The sequence below is a fragment of the Rhinolophus sinicus genome, chromosome 1 (genome assembly GCF_057876585.1).
Source record: "Rhinolophus sinicus isolate RSI-liver-muscle chromosome 1, RSI-T2T, whole genome shotgun sequence".
Lineage (NCBI taxonomy): Eukaryota > Metazoa > Chordata > Mammalia > Chiroptera > Rhinolophidae > Rhinolophus > Rhinolophus sinicus.
The window spans coordinates 12,273,824-12,294,379 of NC_142501.1; the positions used below are offsets into that span (position 1 = coordinate 12,273,824).

The window sequence follows — 20,556 nt, forward strand, 5'->3', positions numbered from 1 at the left end:
AATCTTAAGAGTTTTATGTTGAAGTCCCGACAAACACTGTGGGTTTACTTTTAATGAATGGTTAATGGCTAAGAGAATTGACACATTTTCAGAGTTAACGGATTTGGGTTCCCATTTAACACAGGTAATGGAGCAATTGATCCAGATGATGATTTTAAGTTGAAAGGCCCTTTGCTAAGTCCTAGGGATGCTGCAGATGGGCTGCAGCCCAGAGACAGGAAGCGCCCTCAAGTTCAGGACCCCGAAAGAGGAGGGGGGAGGAGTGGCGGGTAGGGGGAGGAGGGGCCTGTGAGAGCCGCACCCCCAGACGGCTCTCAGCATGCGGGGGGCGGGGTGGCACCACCAACCTCTATCCTCCAGGCAGTCGGGAGACCAAGGAGAATCTTGTCAGGCGTCACTGTTGTGCTCAAGTATGGCCTTAGAAATAACAGCATGTAGACACTGTGGAAAGCAGTATGGCAGTTCCTCAAAACATTAGCTACACAATGACCATGTGATTCAGCAGTTCCACTCCCGGGTGCATTCTTGAAAGCGCTGAAGCAGGGTCTGGAGAAGTATCTGTGCAGCCAAGCTCCTAGCAGCGTTATTCATTAGGGCCAAAGGTGGAAGCGCCCTAAGCTTCCACCAGTGGATGAATGGGTAAGGAAACTGGTATCTACACACACCGGAATCTTATTCATTCATAAGGAAATTCTGCCACGTGCTGCCACATGGATGAACCTTGTGGACACTATGCTAAGGGTAAGAATCCAGTCACAAAAAGACAAATACTGATGATTCCACTTCTGTGAAGGACCTACATAGTCAGATTCATAGAGACAAAAGGAGGAGGGTGGTTGTGGGGCTGAGAGGAGGGGAAGGGGAGTTGTCTTACAGGAACCAAGTTCCAGTTTTGCAAAATGAAAGAGTTCTGTGGATGGAGGGCGGTGATGGTGACACAGCAATGGGAATGAACTCAATGCCCCTGACTATACACTTAAAAATGGTTAAGGTGGTAAATTTTGTTACGTATCTAATCACAATTTTTAAAATTTTAAACAAATTCTTAAAAAGCCCCACATTTGTGGGAAAAAAACACTGAGTTAGGACCAGGGTGCGAGGTCTCTGAAAGCCAGGTGGAGGAGAGGGGCTTCACCCCCGGGTGAGGGCGGCTAGACAGAGACCACATGTGACCGTGGAGGGAGGGATCACCCCCAAGCCCAGGCAGGAGAGCACGGCCAGTCGGGCAAGAGCGACGAGGACGTGCCTGGATGCCTGGCCCAGCTAGGAGCAGGTCCTGAGAAGGCTTCCAGGTGCCTCGTGGCTGACAGACAAGGCGGCCAAGGGGACTGTGCACTTGTCCCGGGAAGGACCCTCCTCACCAAGAGGCAGTTCACAGCAGGAGGTGGTGATTACCACAGAGCCTCATTTCATGCCAGGAGCTGGCCCCAAATGGTGACAATTTAATTCACACACTTGTTTTCATCACACCAGGGAGCCTTGCTCCTTAATGAAACCCTGCAGGGAAGTCTTTCATAAAAACCACCTCCACTCATTCCTGCAGTTTGGTACTTTGTTTTCAGCCCTGCCCCGGGGGCTCAGGCTGGCCAGCTGGAGGCCCTGAGCTGCCACCTGCTGGCCAGAGGACGGCCACCCTGACGCCGCTCGGCCCCGCCCACCTCCTGCAGCTGCATCATCTCGGCCTCCATGCTCTTCAGTTTCTTCTCGTTCTCCTTGGCCTGGGCGAGGATCTCCTCACGGGACGCGCACGTGTCGTCCAGCTCACGCATGTAGTCCTTCATCTGGGCCTGGGGGCGGGGAGGACACGCTTGGCACCACCACCCCAGCGACCACCCGAGTCCCACCTGCCCCACCATCTGCCCTCCCACCCCTGACAGGGACAAGCGCCAACTGGAACTTGTGGTTGCTTTTCACCCAATGGCATAGTTTACCAGCTTCACTAAAAGGGCAAAATAGTCACTAAGGACAAAATGTCTCTGTATCTTACACCAGTTTTACCCTTTTTTGACCGTTGGGATCTACAAAGCATTCTCTTGGCAGTGTTGGTCACCGTGTACATATCAGCCCATGCTGCGTGTGTTTTGTACTTTCTACAGCTCCCTGTTGACTTGAATCTGGTGCCCTGGCACCGTTCCCGACACGGGCTACTGTGCCAGGTCAGCCCCGACTACACGGCAGGACACACTTCCTTTGTTATTCTCCTGCCACTGTTTCAATCCTGAAGATCTTTGTCAAATAACTTTTTTTCCCTTCAGATCCTTCTCTAGCTTCTTCTGAGTGGTTAGTGCCATTGAGGGCTGCTTCCTCTCGTCCTCTAGCTCTGCCTTCAAATCCCACACCTGGGGGATACATCACAGCTTGGGAGGCTGGACCCATACACGAATCCTCACCCAGCTCTGAACCCAGGTGGGCTTGGCCAAGTCCTGTGGGATCCCTGGGGACTCCATGTGCCAGTGAGAAATACTGACCATAAAAACGGATCTTCTTTAAAGCCATGTTTTTCTGGGTGGCTTCTTCCTCCACTCTGCCAAAGAAACCAACATCAGAATGAGACCATTTCACCTCAAGGAGCAGAGTTCGCAGAAAAACTTTTATAGAGGTGCAGCCAAAGCCACTTCTGGTAGTCACAGTCATGGCCCCTAGGAGCTTCACTCAGCAAGAATAACGTGAGGCGTACAGATTTAAGGGCAATACCACTTTGACCATTGGCAGACCTCATACAGGAATCATTTCACTTTCCAAATTAAAATTCAGTGCCTTGAACATAAAAAGAAGTTCAAATGTTAAAGAAACATACAAAAAGGAAATAAAGTGCTACAGACCATGAAGATGGCAACAAAATAAAAAATACAAATGTGCCATAGATTTTGGGTGATGATGTATCAAAGTAGCTCATCAGTTGTAACAAATGTACCACTCTGCTGCAGGATGCTGATAGTGGGGGATGCTGTGTGTGTGTGTGTGTGTGTGTGTGTGTGTGTGGCGGGGGAACGTTTATTGGAATTCCCTATACTGTTTGCTCAATTTTGCTGTGAACCTAAAATTGTTCTAAGAAATAAAGTCTATTAAAAAAAAAAAAAAGGCATGCCAGTAGCCAATACAATGAAAAAGGAAAGGAAAGAAAGGATTGTTGTGAATGACTTTTTGGGATTACAAACAAACAAACAAACAAAGAAACGACAAAGAAACCTTAGCCTGTGCTTTCGGTGGCCAGGAAAAGTTTTGCTGTGAATTGGCTTCTGAGACAAGAGCAGAGTGAAAGCTCACAGTCCTTTCCCTCTTCCTAATCTGTAAAGTAGTGGTCTCGGCAGGGTGCTCTCAGGTGCCTCCCAAACCTGGCGGGGGTTCTGGCATGTCCATCTTCTCTGTCACCTGCCTCCTCCACCCTTCACCCTGGAGACTGTGCAATCCACAGCTGCCTCCTCTGCATGTTTCAGGAATGTTGGTAACTGGACATTCTTAACACTGAACCTGGCTCCCCAAACACGCCCAAGCGGAAAAATTCCAGGCCAAAGCAATTTCCCAACCTGGCAGGAAGCTGTCTTCTGGGCAGATGTGGGAGGGCAGTTTGGACCTAGAGGTGGATCCACAGCGTCCCCAACACACATGGGACCCTGGCCCCAGTCCCCTCCCACTGGGCCCGTCCTACCTCCACTCCCTTCCAAACCTTTTCTCTGGCTCCCAGCCACTAGGGGGAGAGGTGCTTTTGTTGGCTTAACCCTCCCCTTCCTCCCTTTCCAGATCTCAGCCCTCCTCTCTGCGCTGCCCTCTTCCCAGGCTCCCAGCCACTCTTTCCTTGTGCTGTCTGCCCTGAGTGGTGATAATAATACTCTTGACTCGTTAGCAAACAGCTGCCTTATCCCTTAGGTGCTGCTTCTCCTCTCAACAACCCTGCAAGGTGAGTGTTGTTATTTTCCCATTTCACAGCAGAAGGAGCAGAGACTTTATGAAGTCAAATGCTTTGTCCCGGGTCACACAGCTAGGAGGCTGTCTAGCCTTGAGTCCAGCAGCAACCAATAGCAGAAGCCTTTGTCCTGAAGCAGGGCCCCAGCTCCTTGAGCCCCACAGGCCCCTGGGCTCCCCTCCTTCACTCATGTGGCCAGATTAGAGGCATGAGACACACGTGTGGCTCCCTCACCAATGGCAAAGCCCTCGAGAATGAGGACCAGGCGTTACTCATTTTCTCCTCCGCAGCATCAGGCAAAGACTGGACACTCAGAAACTGCTAGTTGAAGAGAACTTCCGGCATGGTCAGAAGGGACACAGGGCAGGCAGACTGGTTGGCACCCCTGGGGCAACGCTGAGGCCCAGCCCAGAGGGAAGCAAAAGGCCAGAGTGCACCCTGGGGCTGGCTTTCTGGCTCCAGGCAGCCTGCGGGTCACTACTGTGTTTCCCTGAAAATAAGACCTAACTGGAAAATAAGCCCTAGCATGATTTTCCATGATAACATCCCCTGAACATAAGCCCTAATGCGTCTTTTGGAGCAAAAATTAATTAAGACCCGGTCTCCTTTTTGGGGAAACACGGTATTTGTTTTTCCAGCAACATGTCTGTGAAAACACAAGCCTCATGCAGTGTGTTCAGAGATGTCAAGGTGGATCCTTGCCTCGGTCCCCTCCACACTGTCCCCTCCTCCCCTCCCGCCTTCTCTAACCACCAGGTAATTGGAAAAAGACGTAGAACATCTTAAAAATATCAGATGAAGTGGAGTGGAAGTCACTCCTGCGTCATGGAAAATAGGAGTTCTCCAGACTGTCTTCTGGTTTCCTGCTCCCTCCCCTCCCCTCCCCTCCCCTCCCCTCCCCTCCCCTCCCCTCCCCTCCCCTCCCCTCCCCTCCCCTCCCCTCCCCTCCCCTCCCCTCCCCTCCCCTCCCCTCCCCTCCCCTCCCCTCCCCTCCCCTCCCCTCCCCTCCCCTCCCCTCCCCTCCCCTCCCCTCCCCTCCCCTCCCCTCCCCTCCCCTCCCCTCCCCTCCCCTCCCCTCCCCTCCCCTCCCCTCCCCTCCCCTCCCCTCCCCTCCCCTCCCCTCCCCTCCCCTCCCCTCTCCGGCCCGGTCTCTGTTCTGAACTTGGATTGTTGGAGGGGCGGGCAGCTGCATGGGCAATAGTGATTGGATTTGAATGGGTGGAGGAAGAAATTTCTCTGCTGTGGAACCCTAACCAAAAATGCTACTGGTCTTTTCCAAGAAGGCAAACAGCAGGTATATTAACAGAAACAGCGTGTTTTGTAACTGCTGAGGATCGGTGAGGAAATCGTGCATGAGCGCTGACTGGCATTTTGTTCCTCCACTCAGCACATTATGCTCCAATTATTTGTGCCTGGTCAGGTAGCTCTAATGTTCGGGGCCTGCTCTGCCATTTTCTGGCTCTGTGACCTTGAGCAAGTCACTTAACCTCTCTGAGCATCAGACACCTCATCTGTAAAATGTCAGGAGCAACGATTACCTCCAATCTTTTCTCTAAATATTGCCATGAGAATCAAGCGAAACGTGAAATGAGCAAGCAGACATGCTTGCTTTGTAAACTCTGCAACTTTACACATGTCACATATTACCACTCTGTTGTGTAGCCCACCTTCCAAACTAATTTTCATTTGTTGTCTCCCCTAGCTACCATCTTAATTCTCCAGTTCTGCCCATTATTCTCCCCCTGACCCCTGAATGTATCCCACTCAATTTTCAATCTCTGGGACTTGACTGGTTGACAAGGGGTGAGTCGTACCAATGCCTCAGAAATTCACGACAGTTAAGAATAAGAGCAAGACTTCCCGAGTGAGAACCCCAGCTCCGTTAGCAACTGCTGTGGGTCCTCAAGCAACTTGCTTCCCCTCTCTGTGCCTTGGTTTCCCCCACCTGAAAAGTGGACAATAAGAGTTCTTATCCCATAGAAGAGCTCTGAAAAGGGAATTCACAAATCCACACAAAGGGCTGAGAACACTGCCTGGCATAAGGTGGGCTGCTGGCTTTGATTGTACTGTATCGATCAGGAGAACGCCTGGGAAAGCAGAGCTGACACACAAGGGCATGGGGACAGGGCTGAGGGGTGGGGGAAGGAGACAATGGAGCTGGAAAGGAAGAGTAAGGGGAGAAGGGAGGAGAAAAGCCAGCCGACTGAGTTTTCAGAGGGTGTTTAGAGCAGGTTAGATGGGAAAGAGGCTGGAAACAGCAGGATGCTAGACTCAGTGAAACGAGAGAGAGATTATATTTGTTAAAGCTCAGTGAATACGGTCCTTGTAATTGAAAGTTTATAATCTAGGCAGGAGGGCAAGGCAACACATGAATAGCAAAGTGGCAATGCTAACAGGACGTGGTTTGCTGTAACACTATATACGATCTCTAAGGTAGTACATGATTGAATCTCAAATTGGTGATACAAGAAATGAAAAAGGAGAATTCAGAGGCGGGCAAGCCTTCTGTGTGTCCCAGCGGTGGCCACCGGCACGTGGAGATACAAGGGTCGGCTTTCTGATATTTGTGCCACAAATCTTGCTCTTGGACTCATTTTCATTTTGTTGAAAGTGACAGTGGATCTAAGTTCTGTATATGTTTGTAAATGTCTTTATTTCCCCCTTTCTTATAAATGATTTTTGGCTAGGCATAGGATTCTAAGTTTCAAACCCTGTCCCACAGAACTTAGAAGGGATGTTTCCATGGTCTTTTAGCTTTCAGTGTCACTGATGCAATTTTTGGTCCTATCAAAACTCCTTTCTTTGTAGGTAACCTGCTATTTTAGCTTGCAAAGGTTTTCAGACTTTCTCTTACTCTTGGTGTTTGCAAATTTCATCAGGATGAGTTGTTTTTTTGTTCATACCCCATTCAATCTGAAGATTTGTGTGGTTTTTTTTTTGTTTTTTGTTTTTTTTTCAGCCCGGGAGGATTTTCTTCTACTATTTCTTGGATTGTTTCTTCCTTTTAATTATTTCTGTTCTTTGGACAGGTACTGGGATCTCTGGATCTGTCATCCACGTCACTTAACTTTTATTTTATGTTATCTTCTTCTAATTCTTTGTCTGTCTATGCTCAGTATGTTATCCAGTCTATCTACCCACTTTCTTTTTCATAACTACCTGTTTCTTGGTTTTAGTTTGGGTTCTGTAATAAGCAAACCCATAAAACATGATTTGAGTTCAAGTGGCTTATTTGGGGGGTGAAGCCAGGAACTGCCGTGGGGGAGTGGGGAAGTGAGTGGGGAAGAGAAGGCAGCCAGTTAAGGGTGTGTTATCGAGTCAGTTTACCACAGTTAATCAAGCTGCAAACCCTGGGAACCAGTGTCGACCACATGTTTCAGAGTTATGCCACCCAAGGGGTGAGGAAGGGGTATTCAGACCAAGTCCCATTTGCCATGGGTTGAGAGCTGCTTTGAGTATAGCGGGTGTGAACGCCTCAGCACTTCAGACAGGGCACACAGTAGGCAAACAGGACTCTGGAGGCCACAAGGGGAAAGAAAAGCAAAACCAAAAAGACATCTCAGGCAAAGACATGCAGGTGCTGGCAGTTGGGATCAGTTCTTTGTGCCTCAAAGTGGGAAAGGTGAGGAGACATGGGCAGGGTATGTACTACGAAGTTAAACAATTAAATTTGCAAACTTGTTGCAACAATGTTGCTAAACTTTTTTGATATCAGAGAGATTATTCATTATGAATTTGTACCAACTGGACAAACAGTTAACCAAGTTTACTATTTGGAAGTGCTGCAAAGGCTACATGAAAAAGTTATGTGACCTGAACTTTTTGCCAACAATTCATGGCTCTTGCATCACGACAATGCACCAGCTCACACAGCACTGTCTGTGAGGGAGCTTTTAGCCAGTAAACAAATAACTGTATTGGAATATCTTCCTTACTCACCTTATATGGCCCCCAAATGACTTCTTTCTTTACCTGAAGATAAAGGAAATACTGAAAGGTAGACGTTTTGGTGACATTCAGGACAACAGCTCTGAAAAAGAGTTCCAAAATTGCTTTGAAGGGTGGACTAGGCACTGGCATCAGTGTATAGCTTCCCAAGGGGAGTACTTCAAAGGTGACCGTAGTGATATTCAGCAATGAGGTATGTAGAACTTTTTCTAGGGTGAGTTCATGAACTTAATTGTCAGACCTCATACGTCTAGTTTCATGGGTGCATTATTCCTCTCGTCTTTCTTTGAGGACACTGAACAACTTTTATTAAACTTCTTTCCGTTTCCCTAAATGCTGGTCCATCTTCTGTAGTTCTGTAGAGCTTGGTGCTTCTCTTCAGGTTTTTGTTTGTTTGTTTGTTTGTTTGTTTGTTTTCAAATTGATTTCAGGGAAATTTGTTGCATGACTGGGGCCAATGGTGGGGAAGAGAAAAGTGTAGTATGTTCTAGAAGTTGTCTTGTGGAGGTAGAGGGCCTTAGATTATTCCTGGGTTCTACTAGGTGCCTGGAGCACTGCGCTGTCTCTTGCTTTTTCCACCCAAGTCCTAGAGACATTGCTCTGGTCTGGAGCCCAGTGTCCTTGCTGCCTGCTGCTTGGCAAGTAGGTAAAGGAAAGGGTCAACCTGCCTGTTGTTCTAGATACCAGCTCTCAGACAACCACCTGGATGATGACCCCAAGACCTTCAGATCCATAGCCTCTGATTTGGAAAACTCCTAGAAAGACTCACACTATCCACAGTCTTCCTTCCCCTCCTGCACATGTTTTGAGCTGTGGTTCCTCCAAGAAATTGATTCTATATGATTTCTGTCCTGAGATTCCTCAACATTAGTGGTCTACCAATGCCACTCAGTGTTCCAGCTCTATTATGAATCTATTGTTTTTAAACATTTCTTTTCTGTCATGGCTAGGGATTGAGGAGGAAAGTAGTGGTAAAAGCATGTGCTCAGTCTACCATCTTGATTCAATGCCCAAGAAAGATCATTTAAAGAAGCACTGCTGGGTATTATAAAATTAGCCCCCACCACCACTGCCTACACTTGACATTTTATCAAGAGCCCACAGTAAGGATTTAGATATCAGATGAGTGTTTCCCTTTAATGTAACAAGTTGATAAGATGTGTGGAGGCAGGCTGTGTGTTCCAACAATGGCTGCAACAATATCTGCCATCCGTACCATTTATGTAACCTAACAGTCCTCGCATTAAGTGGTAGGATTTACGTCTTCTCTTCTTGATCTGGGGCAGACATTTGTGACTACCTCATGGCAGAATTCACTATGTAACTTCTGAGGCTGGATTATAAAAATGCCATGCACTTCTACCTTGCTCTCTTGGGACACTCACTCTTGAAACCCAGCCACCATGCTACGAGGGAGCCCAAACTAGCCCCTATGAAGAGACATATGGAGATGCCATGCGCGGCCCAGCTTCCACCCCAGCTGCCATGCATGTGAGTGAAAACATATCTGGATGATGGCAGACCTCACCTGCCAAGTCACCCCAAGCCTTTGAGTCTTCCCAGCTGAGGCCCCAAATATTGTGGGACAGAGTCCAGCTGTCCCAAATTTCTGACCCATAGAACCCATAAACACAATAAAATGGTTGTTTCACATTTCTTAATTTCAAGACAAAACAACCTAAAGCAGTAGGTGGAACTCAAGCTACAGAGGGTTCAGCTTCAAGGAAACCATTCTCGTTTTGTTCTCCCTCCCTGGAATGCCCTTTATTTTCTTCTTTACCTGGATAATTCTCCTTCATTCTTCAAGAATTAGCTCCACCTCCATCTCCATAAAGTCCTTCCTGACCAGTCCACCCATGGGGAGCTAATCTTCCCTTGGACTCTGGTGAACGTCTTTCTAGTTGCTAGAGAGACATTGCACGGAATAGTGGAACTAGATGTGGAAATCTAGTTTTGACATCAGAAATATCTGGGAATGCTCACTGCGTTGGTGTTTGATCAAGAACCGGAGGCGACCTAAATTTCCATCAGTAGAAGAAAGATTAAATAAATTAAGGCACATGTAAACAATGGAATAATATGGAGGTATTTAAAAAGAATGAGGAAACTGTGTGTACTGAGAAGAAAGAACTGGCAGAATCAGCAGACATATATCAATATGTACTCAATATAATGTTGAAGGAAATAAAGTAGGTGACGGAATGCTATATTATTGTAAAATAAAGATAATTCTGTGTATATATACAGATGTATTTATTCTATCTCTATATACAGAGGGTGCCAAAAAAAATGTGTACACATTTTAAGAAAGGAAAAAACTGTACTAATTGTAATACTCAATATATACCGATAATAAAAGATGAATACAAGTCATGTTTGACTTCTGCAATTACAAGAGGTGCTCAAAGTGGTTACCATCAGCGTCCAGACACTTCTGATTACGGCGAGCTACTGCTTGAGCATAGATATCAGCTCTTAAAATGTGTATACATTTTTTTTGGCACCTTCAGTATTTATTATTTTGGTGCAAAAGTAATTGTGGTTTAAAAGGTTGAAAATATTTGCAAAAACCGCAATTCCTTTTGCACCAACCTAATATATCTATCTGTATCCAGCTCCAGTTCCAGCACTATCCTCTATCTATCTATCTATCTATCTATCTATCTATCTATCTATCATCTATCATCTATCTGTGTCTATTATCTACCTAGTTATCTATTTATCTACCTTTTCTATCTAGAAGGGTACTATAGTGGACATTAACCACTTCTGCTTGTCCAGAGACATTCATTCTGTCCTCTGGAAATCACACCCAGATCTCCCTTGGGGAACTATTTTTCCCCACATTCTATCCTTGTGGTTTGGTAAGACTCTATTCCTCCCACCGCCCCCCAGGGCTGCAACATGGGGCTCAGGTCTGGCCAATTAGAACACCAACTTTTCTCAGCCACAGTGATTGGTTCTGGACAACCAAGCTTGTCCAATCACAAGTCAGGCCTTGAGTGGACACTACAGAGAGGCGTCCACCTTCCTTGGAGAGCTCCGACCCTGGGGTGCGGTGCCTGAGTGATTGAGGAGAAATGCTTAGAGCTGCCTGTTCCAAGAGTGGTGCCCTTGTGAGGCTGCAGATCAGCTTCGGACCTTGGATCTCTGGGATATCAGGATTGAGCAAACTCGTACCCTTGCAATGAGTTCCATTGCTGCTCACATCCCCCAGGGCTGGTATCTTTGCTTGAAACGAAAACCCCTAATAAATAAAGAGACTCACAATATTGTAACAGCAGTTGCCTCTGAGGAGTTAGAGTTAAGAGACTTTTAAGTTATTTCTCTATATTATTTATAATTTTTGATTAACATGTTCTACTTTTATAATTTAAAAACACATGGTAAGGCATTGGACGGGGGATGCCTTTTTCATCTTATACCATTCCTTTCATTACCGATCTTCCTGGCTTCCTTTAAATGGGCCTCTTGGGTTATAAGTTGTGTAAAGCAAAGCAAGGTGGGCTATGCATATTTTATAACTGCTTTATTGAAATATAATTCACATACCATAAAATTTGTCCTTTTAGAGTGTACCATTTGGTGGTTTTTAGTGTAGTCACAGAACTGTGCAAATGCCACCACCATCTAATTCCAGACCATTTTTGTCATCCCAAGGAAGCCCCGTCCTCATTAACCATCACCCCCATTTCCCTCTCCTGAAGCCCCTGGCAACCACTGGTCTGTTTTCTGTCTCTATGGATTCGACTATTCTGATGTTTTATACAAATAGAATTATACCATATATAATCTTTTTTGATTGGCTTCTTTCATGTAGCATAATATTTTTAAGGTCCTAATAGCCAATTAATAGATTAATGAATGACTTTAGAATGAGTGTCACCCAGCTAGCTGGCAGGTGGCAGAGCCAGAACTAGGATCCGTGTCCTGGACTCTGGATCCACTGCTCTTTGCACTGCAGTGCCCCAAGAGTGTAAAGAATCAGCTGACAGCCCACCTGGCTGTAATGGTTTGTGTGCAACCTCTGAGGAGCCTCTGATGGGTTTAATGTACCCATGAAATCAGGGCAATGGGCAGCCTGCCTGGGCTGCAGCCAGCAAGGCCCAAAAGCAGCATCCTGATAGTCCTCCATCACTGAAGACTATCAAGGTGTTTGAGGGTAACTAAGAAAGAACCCTCGCCTTCACCTCCCACCCTTTCCCCACTCCCCACCATGACTCTACTTTAGACCAAAGCTTTTTCCATAAATCACACCAAATGTTTCTGAGATGAGTCTGAATTTATGAGCAAGAAGGTCAGAAAACATATCATCAGCTGGTAAGAGAGATTTCTGGTTAAAAAAGAATGGCTCATTAAATTTCAAAGTACCTTTGATTCTCCATAGAAGCAGGCTTGTGTCTTCATGGAGATGTAGTCACACTGCCATATGGAACTTCCTCTGTGCAAAAATTGTCTTTTGCCAGATTTATAAAAAACTGACACAAACCAAAAGGCAATGACAAAAACCCAGGATGAGCGGTTAAATTTGAATTTCGGATAAACAACACATAATTTTTTTAGTATTAATATGTTTGATGCAATATTTAGGACATGTTGTTTAATTTATTATTTACTGAATTATTTAATATGTCCTAAATATTGCACTGGATATAGTAATACTGAAAAAAACTCATTTACTTTTTATCTGAAATTCAAAGCTAACGGGGCATCCTGTGTTTTACCTGGCGACTCTATGAAGACATGAAAAGAGACACGAGGTCCTTCTGCTTGTTTAAGGGCTAATGATCTCCTTGGTAGAAGCTCTGTTTTTCAGGATTCTGGTGTTTATTCAAAGAAAGGTCACCCGCACGTCCCTAGCGTCTAACACCTGATACAAAGAAGGGAAACAATAATTATTTTCAGAATGACTATCAGCCCATATATTCTATTGGGTGCCATGCCCTGTGCCCACAGGTGATCAGAGTTTACAGGGGTGGACTCAAGGGCTGTGACGGGGAGAGCATGGATGAAGACGCCTGTGCAGCCTGGAATCTGGTACAAAGGTCAGGAAAGGCTTCTAGAATGAGGTGAGACCTGACACAAGTAGAATGAAGCAGAGGGAAAGCTTGAGCAATGGGAGGCCTGAGAAAGCGTTTTGAACTGTATGCATGGGGCTGACAGGAGCCAGTTAGTTCAGGAGAATGTGGGGAAGGGAACGTCCTCTGCAGGAGGTGGGAGCAGCAGAGGAATGGAAGATAGGTCATGGGAGTTGGAGCAGAAAAGAAAAGGTATGGCTTAAGCTCAATACAGGGATTGTGGGATTATTTTCTCATGTGCTCCTCCCTCCCAAAAATAACGCTTAGAGATTACTGTACACACACACATCCTTATCTTGTACCAAGGAGAGGTAAATACTTAGTGCGATAGCAGCTGCCATCTTGTGGTCATATTGCTAAAGACACCCGGAGGGAAAAGCGCCTAGGCTCGCCTTTGATCACTAGTTTTGTTACTGCTGCAGCGATGATGCTGATTAGATATCATTTATTGAGCTCCTCCAATGTGTAGCATACATTACTTCATTTAATTCTTGCAATAATCTTTCAAGGTAGATATTTTTGTTCCCATTTAACAGATGAGAAAGCCAAGCTGAAGAGAGGTCAAGTAACTTGCTCAAGGTTACACGGCTGAGCAGACAAGGAACTGGGATTTGAATCCAGATCTCTCTGGCCACAAAGTTCATATATTTGCCACTACACAAGGTTCCCAGATCCATGAATATGGTGCCTTACATTTAAAATAATATAATTTACATAATTTGCATAATATAAATATTATTTACAGTAATACTATTTGTGACAGGCAGCCCTCTAACATGGCTCCCAGGAATCCCACCTCATGGTATTGGGACCCTTGTATAGTCCCCTCCCCTTGAGTGTGGGTCACACTTAGTGACTTGCTTCTTATAAGTAGAATACAGCAAAACCAAGGTGATGTAATTTCTGAGATCAGGTTATAAAAGAGATACCATTAACGAGATACCACTTCCCAACCACTGGGATGGCTATTAGAAAATGGAAAATAGCAAATAGGTATTGGTGAAGATGTGGAGAAATTGGAACTCCTGTGCAGTGCTGGTGAGAAAGTAAAATGGTGTAGCTGCTGTGGAAAACAGAATGGCAGTTTCTCAAAAAGTTAAAAGTAGAATTACCATAGGATCCAGCAATCCCACTTCTGGATATATATGTACCCAAAGAATTGAAAGCAGAGACTCCAACACATATCTGTGCAATAGCATTCATGGCAGCATTTATTCACAACAGCCAACAGGTGGGAACAACCCAAATGTCTGTAGACAAAATGTGGCATATACACACACAATAAAATGTTATTCAAGCTTAAAAAGGAAGGAAATTCTGACACCTGCTATGACATGGATGAACGATAAAGACATTGTGGTAAGTGAAACAAACCAGTCACAAAAGGCAAGTATTATATGAGGTCTGCCAATTAAGTTCGTGAACTTGTTGCAATGATGTCGCTAACCCTTTTTGATATCGGAGGGATTATTCATTATGAATTTGTACCAATTGGGCAAACAGTTAACCAAGATTACTATTTGGAGGTGCTGAAAGGCTTCGTGAAAAAGTTCGATGAAAACGACCAGAATTTTCGCCAACAAGTCATGGCTCTTGCATCATGACAATGCACCAGCTCACACGGCACTGTGTGTGCGGGAGTTTTTAGCCAGTAAACACATAATTGTATTGGAACATCCTCCCTACTCACCTGATCTGGCCCCCAATGACTTCTTTCCTTACCTGAAGATAAAGGAAATATTGAACGGAAGACATTTTGATGACATTCAGGACATCAAGGGTAATACAATGACAGCTCTGATGGCCATTCCAGAAAAAGAGTTCTAGAATTGCTATGAAGGGTGGACTAGGCGCTGGCATCAGTGCATAGCTTCCCAAGGGGAGGACTTTGAAGGTGACTGTCGTGATATTTAGCAATGAGGTATGTAGCATTTTTTTCTAGGATGAGTTCGTGAACTTAATTGTCTAACCTTGTATAATTCTACTTATATGAGCTATCTAATGCAGTCAAATTCATAGAGACAGAAAGTAGAATGGTGGTTACAAGGGGCCTGGGGTGGGAAGGGGAAACACAGAGTCGTTGTTTAATGGATAAAAAGTTTTAATTTTGCTAGATGAAGCGTTCTGGAGATGGTTGCACAATACAAATGTACTTAACACCACCGAATTGCTCCCTTAACATGGTTAAGATGGCAAATTCTATGTTGTATGTTTTTTAGAAAAGGAAAAAAAGGAAGGAAAGTCTGACACATGCTACAAGATGACTGAACCTTGAAAACATGATGCTAAGTGTAATAATCCAGCCACAAAAAGAACAAATACTGTATGATTCCACTTGTATGAGGTCCCTGGAGTAGTCAGAGTCATAGAGACCAGAAGTAGAATGGCAGTTGCCAGGGCTGGGGGCAGGGGGGTGGGGAGTTAGTGTTTAATGGGGACAGAGTTTCTGTTGGGGATGATGAAGACATTTTGGAGCTGGTTGGTGGTGATGGTTGTGCTATATGTGACGATGCTTCATGCCACTGAATTACATACTTAAAAATGGTTAAAATGGTATATTTTGTGTTATGTATATTTGAGTACAGTAATAATACATTAACAATAATTTCTTAAAAGCCTGTGACTTCCGTCTTGCTGGCATGCTCTTTTTCTCTCCCACATACTCCCTTTGATGAAGCCAGCTGCCATGGTGTGAGCCGCCCCATGCAGAAGCTCCCGTGACAAGGAACTGAGACCCTCTGTCCAATTGAATCCTGCCACTGAATGAGCTGGAAAACAAATCCTGGCCCCATTGATTCTTGGGGAGACCGTGGTCCCAGCTGTCACCCTGATTGAGACCCCGAGCCGGAGGGCCCAGCTAAGCTGCACGCAGGTTCCTGACCCACAGAAACGGTGAGGAAATCAATGTTTGTTGTTTTGGAGTAATTTGTTAGTTCGCAAGAGAGAGCTAATACACTGTTCTTGGCATGTCTGCCACACAAATCTTGTTAGTCGGATGAGGTGGCATTTATGGAGGTGCACGGAAGCGTTAGGCATCGCAGAAGGACAAAGAATGACATAAGAGGCAGTGTCATCTAGTGATTGAGAGCCCAGACTTTGGAGCCAGACTGTTTGCGTTTGTTTACAGGCTCTGCCACTTTCCAGCTGTGTGACTCTGGGCAAGTTAGTTCCTGTCTCTGTGCTTCAGTTTCCTCTATAAAATGGAGATAGTAAGTACCTTCCTCAGAATGTCACTAAGGATTGTAATTACTTATAAAGCACTTAGAACAGTGTCTGACACACAGTTCTTTATGGTACTATATAAATGACATTTTGCTAATTATGAGTACCACTAAAGGATCTTATAATTTTGTTAAATATCTAAACCATAGTAGCTAGGTAGGGGCTGTTGTTCACAGCTGTTGCTATGATAGATACTTCTTACTTAATTCTGTGTATACGTATGTACATTGGTTACCAAGGTAACTCACATGGTTGGGTTCCCTGATGTTTTAGGACCACCCCCCCACCCCACACGCCACCACCATCAAGACAAGAGGGCTCCCAAGAACAACCTATAGCAGGTACAGCAAACTCAGACACCTGGGAGAGACAGAGAAGTCTGTTTGCTCCTACAGGCTGGGGAAATACTGTGCACATGTCAGACCCTGGTGGGCGGTCCCTCCAGACTTATCCTTAGATGGAGTATCACAGAAACTGGACAGCCCCTTCTTCCCCCACTTTCTGAGTTGCAGGGATGAAGAAACCAAATACGAGTGGTCACGTTCCCTGGGGAAGGTGGGAACTGGTAGTTGATCCAGGGCCCTGGGCTTTGGGGGACTAGGCTCTAGTCCCACTACCTGAGTGACTATGGGCGAGTTACCCTCTTTTCCTGGGCCTCAGACTCCAAATCTGTAAGAAGAGGTAGCTAGACGATCACCCTGTGATCTGAGAGGCAGTGTGGGAGGTGATTAAGCAGGTGAACACTGAGGCCAAAGGGTTAGGTTTGGATCCGGGCACTGTCACAGACCAGCTGCGTGACTTCAGGCAAATCAATTCACCTCCCCGTGCCTCAATTTCCTCATCTGTAAAGTGGACATCATAATAGAACCTGCCTCACAAGGTTGTTGATGGGCACACATGAGTAAATAGACAGAAAGCACCTAGGGCTATGCCTGACACATGCTCCCTAAATGTAGCCATTCATATGACTCTTGGGCTCTTCTTTTGTGTTTTGGACACGAGGTAAGACGTGGGAAAGAGGTCAAGGTCACTCAGATTCCTCTAGACCTGGAGATGATGCCATCTGGAAGGTGCTCTGGGGCGCAGCAGGGACTGGGGCCAACTTCAAAGCAGAAACAGGATTAGAAGTCTGAACCTGAAGCTCAGAAAGAGGAAGGTCTCACCCAAGGCCCATATGCAAGTCAGTGGCACCCAGGCTGGTGAAAGCGACAGTGAACAGTGAACACGTTTAGGTATTAGATTAGAGTCTAGAGCTATAACTATGGGCTTTAACTAAATGTTTCAATTGCTTTCGTCGTCATGTAACTTATAGTCAAAGATTGAGAAAGTATGTTAGTCATATCCTAGAGGCCTGCCTGTAAAACAAGTTCCAGGAAAAATGTTTAAAAGTACATTTTGCTCGAGATAATAGAGAAATGTAGCTATTCATCGTTAAGCATAAAGTCATGATAGCTTAAACAACAAAATTCACAAGATGTTTACTTCCCGCATTTGCTTCAAAGATAACGTCACCGACATACCACCCTGAGCCAGATAGATCATCCGACCAACCACAGTGCTGAAAGCTCTAGATAAGATGACATCAGGACCTAAATACATCAGACAAAGGAAAACCACTGAAGCTTGCACAGGAACTAGCCAATCAGCTTCGCCCGTGACCCCTAATACGTAACCCTCAATCTTGGCCTTTAAAAACCCTTGATTAAAAACCATCGGGGAGTTCAGGAGTTAAGCAATAGCTTCCCGGTCTCCTGGCTGGGCGACTTGCCAAGACTTTGCTTCAATGTCTCCACAGCAAAACGCAGTGCTCAGTGTTTGGCTCTGCTGTGCATCCAATGGCCAGACTCTCTTCAGTTCAATAACACTGGCGATCCCCCAGGCGTGGAGAGCTCTGGAATCCTTCCCTTGCACCTTCTTGGCCCCCATGGGCTGACCACAGGGTCCGTGCTGGGAAATGACCAGCCTTCCATCTTGAAAGACTGGCAGGTGTCCCCACTGGATGGGGATATGCATGCAAAGTGGCCCTGGCTTCCATGGAGGAGGAAAAAGCAAGCAGCCACGCCTCAGCTGCCAGCTAAAATGTGATCTAATTTAGGAAGGTATGGAGAAAACCTTGTAGTATGCAAGTGACTGGCAGAAAGTGACCTCTTGAATAATGTGGGTGCCCTGCCCCCCTCCCACCTGGCAAACTTTTTCCCTGCTGCCTTCCTCTACCCCCCACACACAGTGGTCTCACCCCTGGGGTGGGAGGCAGGGGGTGGGGTGGGACGCACCAGCTTTAGTCAGGCATTTCAGTTCTAACCTCACCACTCAGCAAGACTTGGGGCAAGTCATTTCCCTCTCTGAGCCTCCATTTTCCATCTTTAATTCTGTAGCCTTTAGTTTTCCCATCTGTAAATGCAATAACAATATCTGTTTCATAGGGGTATTTTGAGGATGAATATGTGAATAGAAATGGTTAAATAGGTTAAGTGAAAGAAGTCGGTTAAAAAGTACCGTGATGTCAGTCGTATTAGAGTAAGTATATATGTGCGTGCTCAATGTTACTGCACAGGAAATACCTGGCCCATTTGGGACAGGCTCAGGGGAACAGTGGGGGCTAGTGATGAAAAGCACACACTAGAACTAGACTGGGTATAAATCTCCGTTCCATCCCTTCCTACCTGTGTGGACGTGAGTAAATCACCTAACTTCTCTGTACCTCAGTTTCCTCAACTGGAAATTGGAGGTAGTAATAATCAATACCTACCTACCAAATATGGTTGCCGAGGAAATATGTGTGACATGCACGATGCCCAACACACAGTAGGTGCTCAATAAATGCTCGCTACAGCTCTACGTGGGCTGTGCTCACAATGATTTTCAGGCTTTCGTGGAACTTCCTGCAGTTCCTACATCGATTATGAATTACTTCCACATCTCTGGGGGAGACATTTATACGAATTGTAGTTATGTGGCAAGTGACTGGCACAAAGTGACCTTTTGAGTAACTTGGGAGCCCTGTTCTACCTGCCACTCAGCAAGCTTTTTTCCTCTCTACATCGTGTGAGAAAGGCACGGAGGGCCTGACCCAAGGTCACTACAGCAAGGCACAAACATTTGTATGGCTGGAAAGATGGCTGCCAACAAGGAGAAAGGAGTTGGAGCTCAGAGGGTGGGGTGGGGTGCTGCATGAGGGATGTGAACTGTGGGGAGAAGAAGGGTGTTCTGACTGAACCCCCTCTGGGGTCCTCAGGGAGCTGTGCTTGGGGGCTTTCTGCCTCAGTGGTGACCAGAGATACAACGTGAAGAGAAGAAGGTGGAGTCTAACACGTGGGTATATAGGTGCTCACTATAAAATGGATTCAATTTTACTGCTTGTTTGAAAATTTTCAGTTGTATGTTGGAAAACTTATTAGCCAAGGGGGAGATAGAGAGAACGAGAATGAGGGAGCGATGGAATGAGAATGAGGGAGAGACAACAAAAATGAGAGAGAGAGAGGGACAGAAATGAGCGAGAGAGAGAGAGGGCAAGAATGAGAATGGGGGGGGGGGGGATAGAATGAGAATGAACAGGGTCTGAGGCAGATGACAGAGACCGTCCGTGGACTCAGGCATGTCACACAGTGTAGAGCGATTAACTCCCTTGGGTGTCGCGTAGGCCACCCTTCTTGCTTTCCAGATGAAGAAACCTCTGTTGGTTCAAGGTCACCCAGCCAGGTGCAGTGGCACACGCTCCTGTCGCAGCACTGAGCTGCCTCATGTTTTGGATACAAAACAATGGAGGATTTTTCCCAAAGCATCCATCTCATGCAGAAAGTTCTGTATGCCTCTGACTCATCCAGATGGGTAAAGGCCAGAGTGGGCGGGGCTGAAGGAGCTGTGGGCTGATCCCCATGGAGGACAGGTGCTCAAAAAGCCTAAGGGGGGTGACTGGCCTCAGGGGACGGGCCTGCCCCACCCTGAAGAAGCCTGATCTGTGGAAACGCCCATCACGTGTTCCTTGCAGAAGGAGTTATTAGAAAGCCTCTCCAGAAGGGGTTATGTCAGTTTTTGTCACATTGTCATATTTTAGCCCATCACTTTCTCAGAATCCCCCTCCCCTACCAAGCAGCAACTCATGATGAAAATACACCAGCGTGAAGTAATGGGATTGCAGGAACTAGAGTCTTGGACACACTTGGCTTTCACCTCCGCTCCGTTTCCTGCTAGCTGGTGACATTGGTCACGACATCTGGATTCTCAGCTCCTCCGTTTCCTCACCTGTAAAATGGCAAATTACCTCACCAGGCTTTTGGGAAATGAACTGAGATAATATAACACCACAGGCTTAATACAGTGTCTTGCATGTATAAACACGCAGTAAATGATAAGTAGTGTTGCTATTTTTGTTGTGGTAGTGTGTTGTTTATTTTATTTGTTAAT

The 20,556-nt window shown here is 45.9% G+C and overlaps 1 long non-coding RNA gene across 2 annotated transcripts; it reads left to right on the forward strand.

Annotated features, from left to right (window-relative positions):
• Positions 1 to 3,764: 3,764 nt before the first annotated feature.
• On the forward strand, positions 3,765 to 20,482 carry LOC141568843 (uncharacterized). Of its 2 annotated transcripts, none has more exons than XR_012492075.2 (3): positions 3,765 to 3,898; positions 15,612 to 15,822; positions 19,814 to 20,482. It is a non-coding gene; the product is annotated as an uncharacterized LOC141568843 (long non-coding RNA). The 2 variants fall into 2 exon arrangements; XR_012492074.2 differs by having other exon boundaries at positions 3,772 to 3,898; positions 15,608 to 15,822.
• Positions 20,483 to 20,556: the final 74 nt, after the last annotated feature.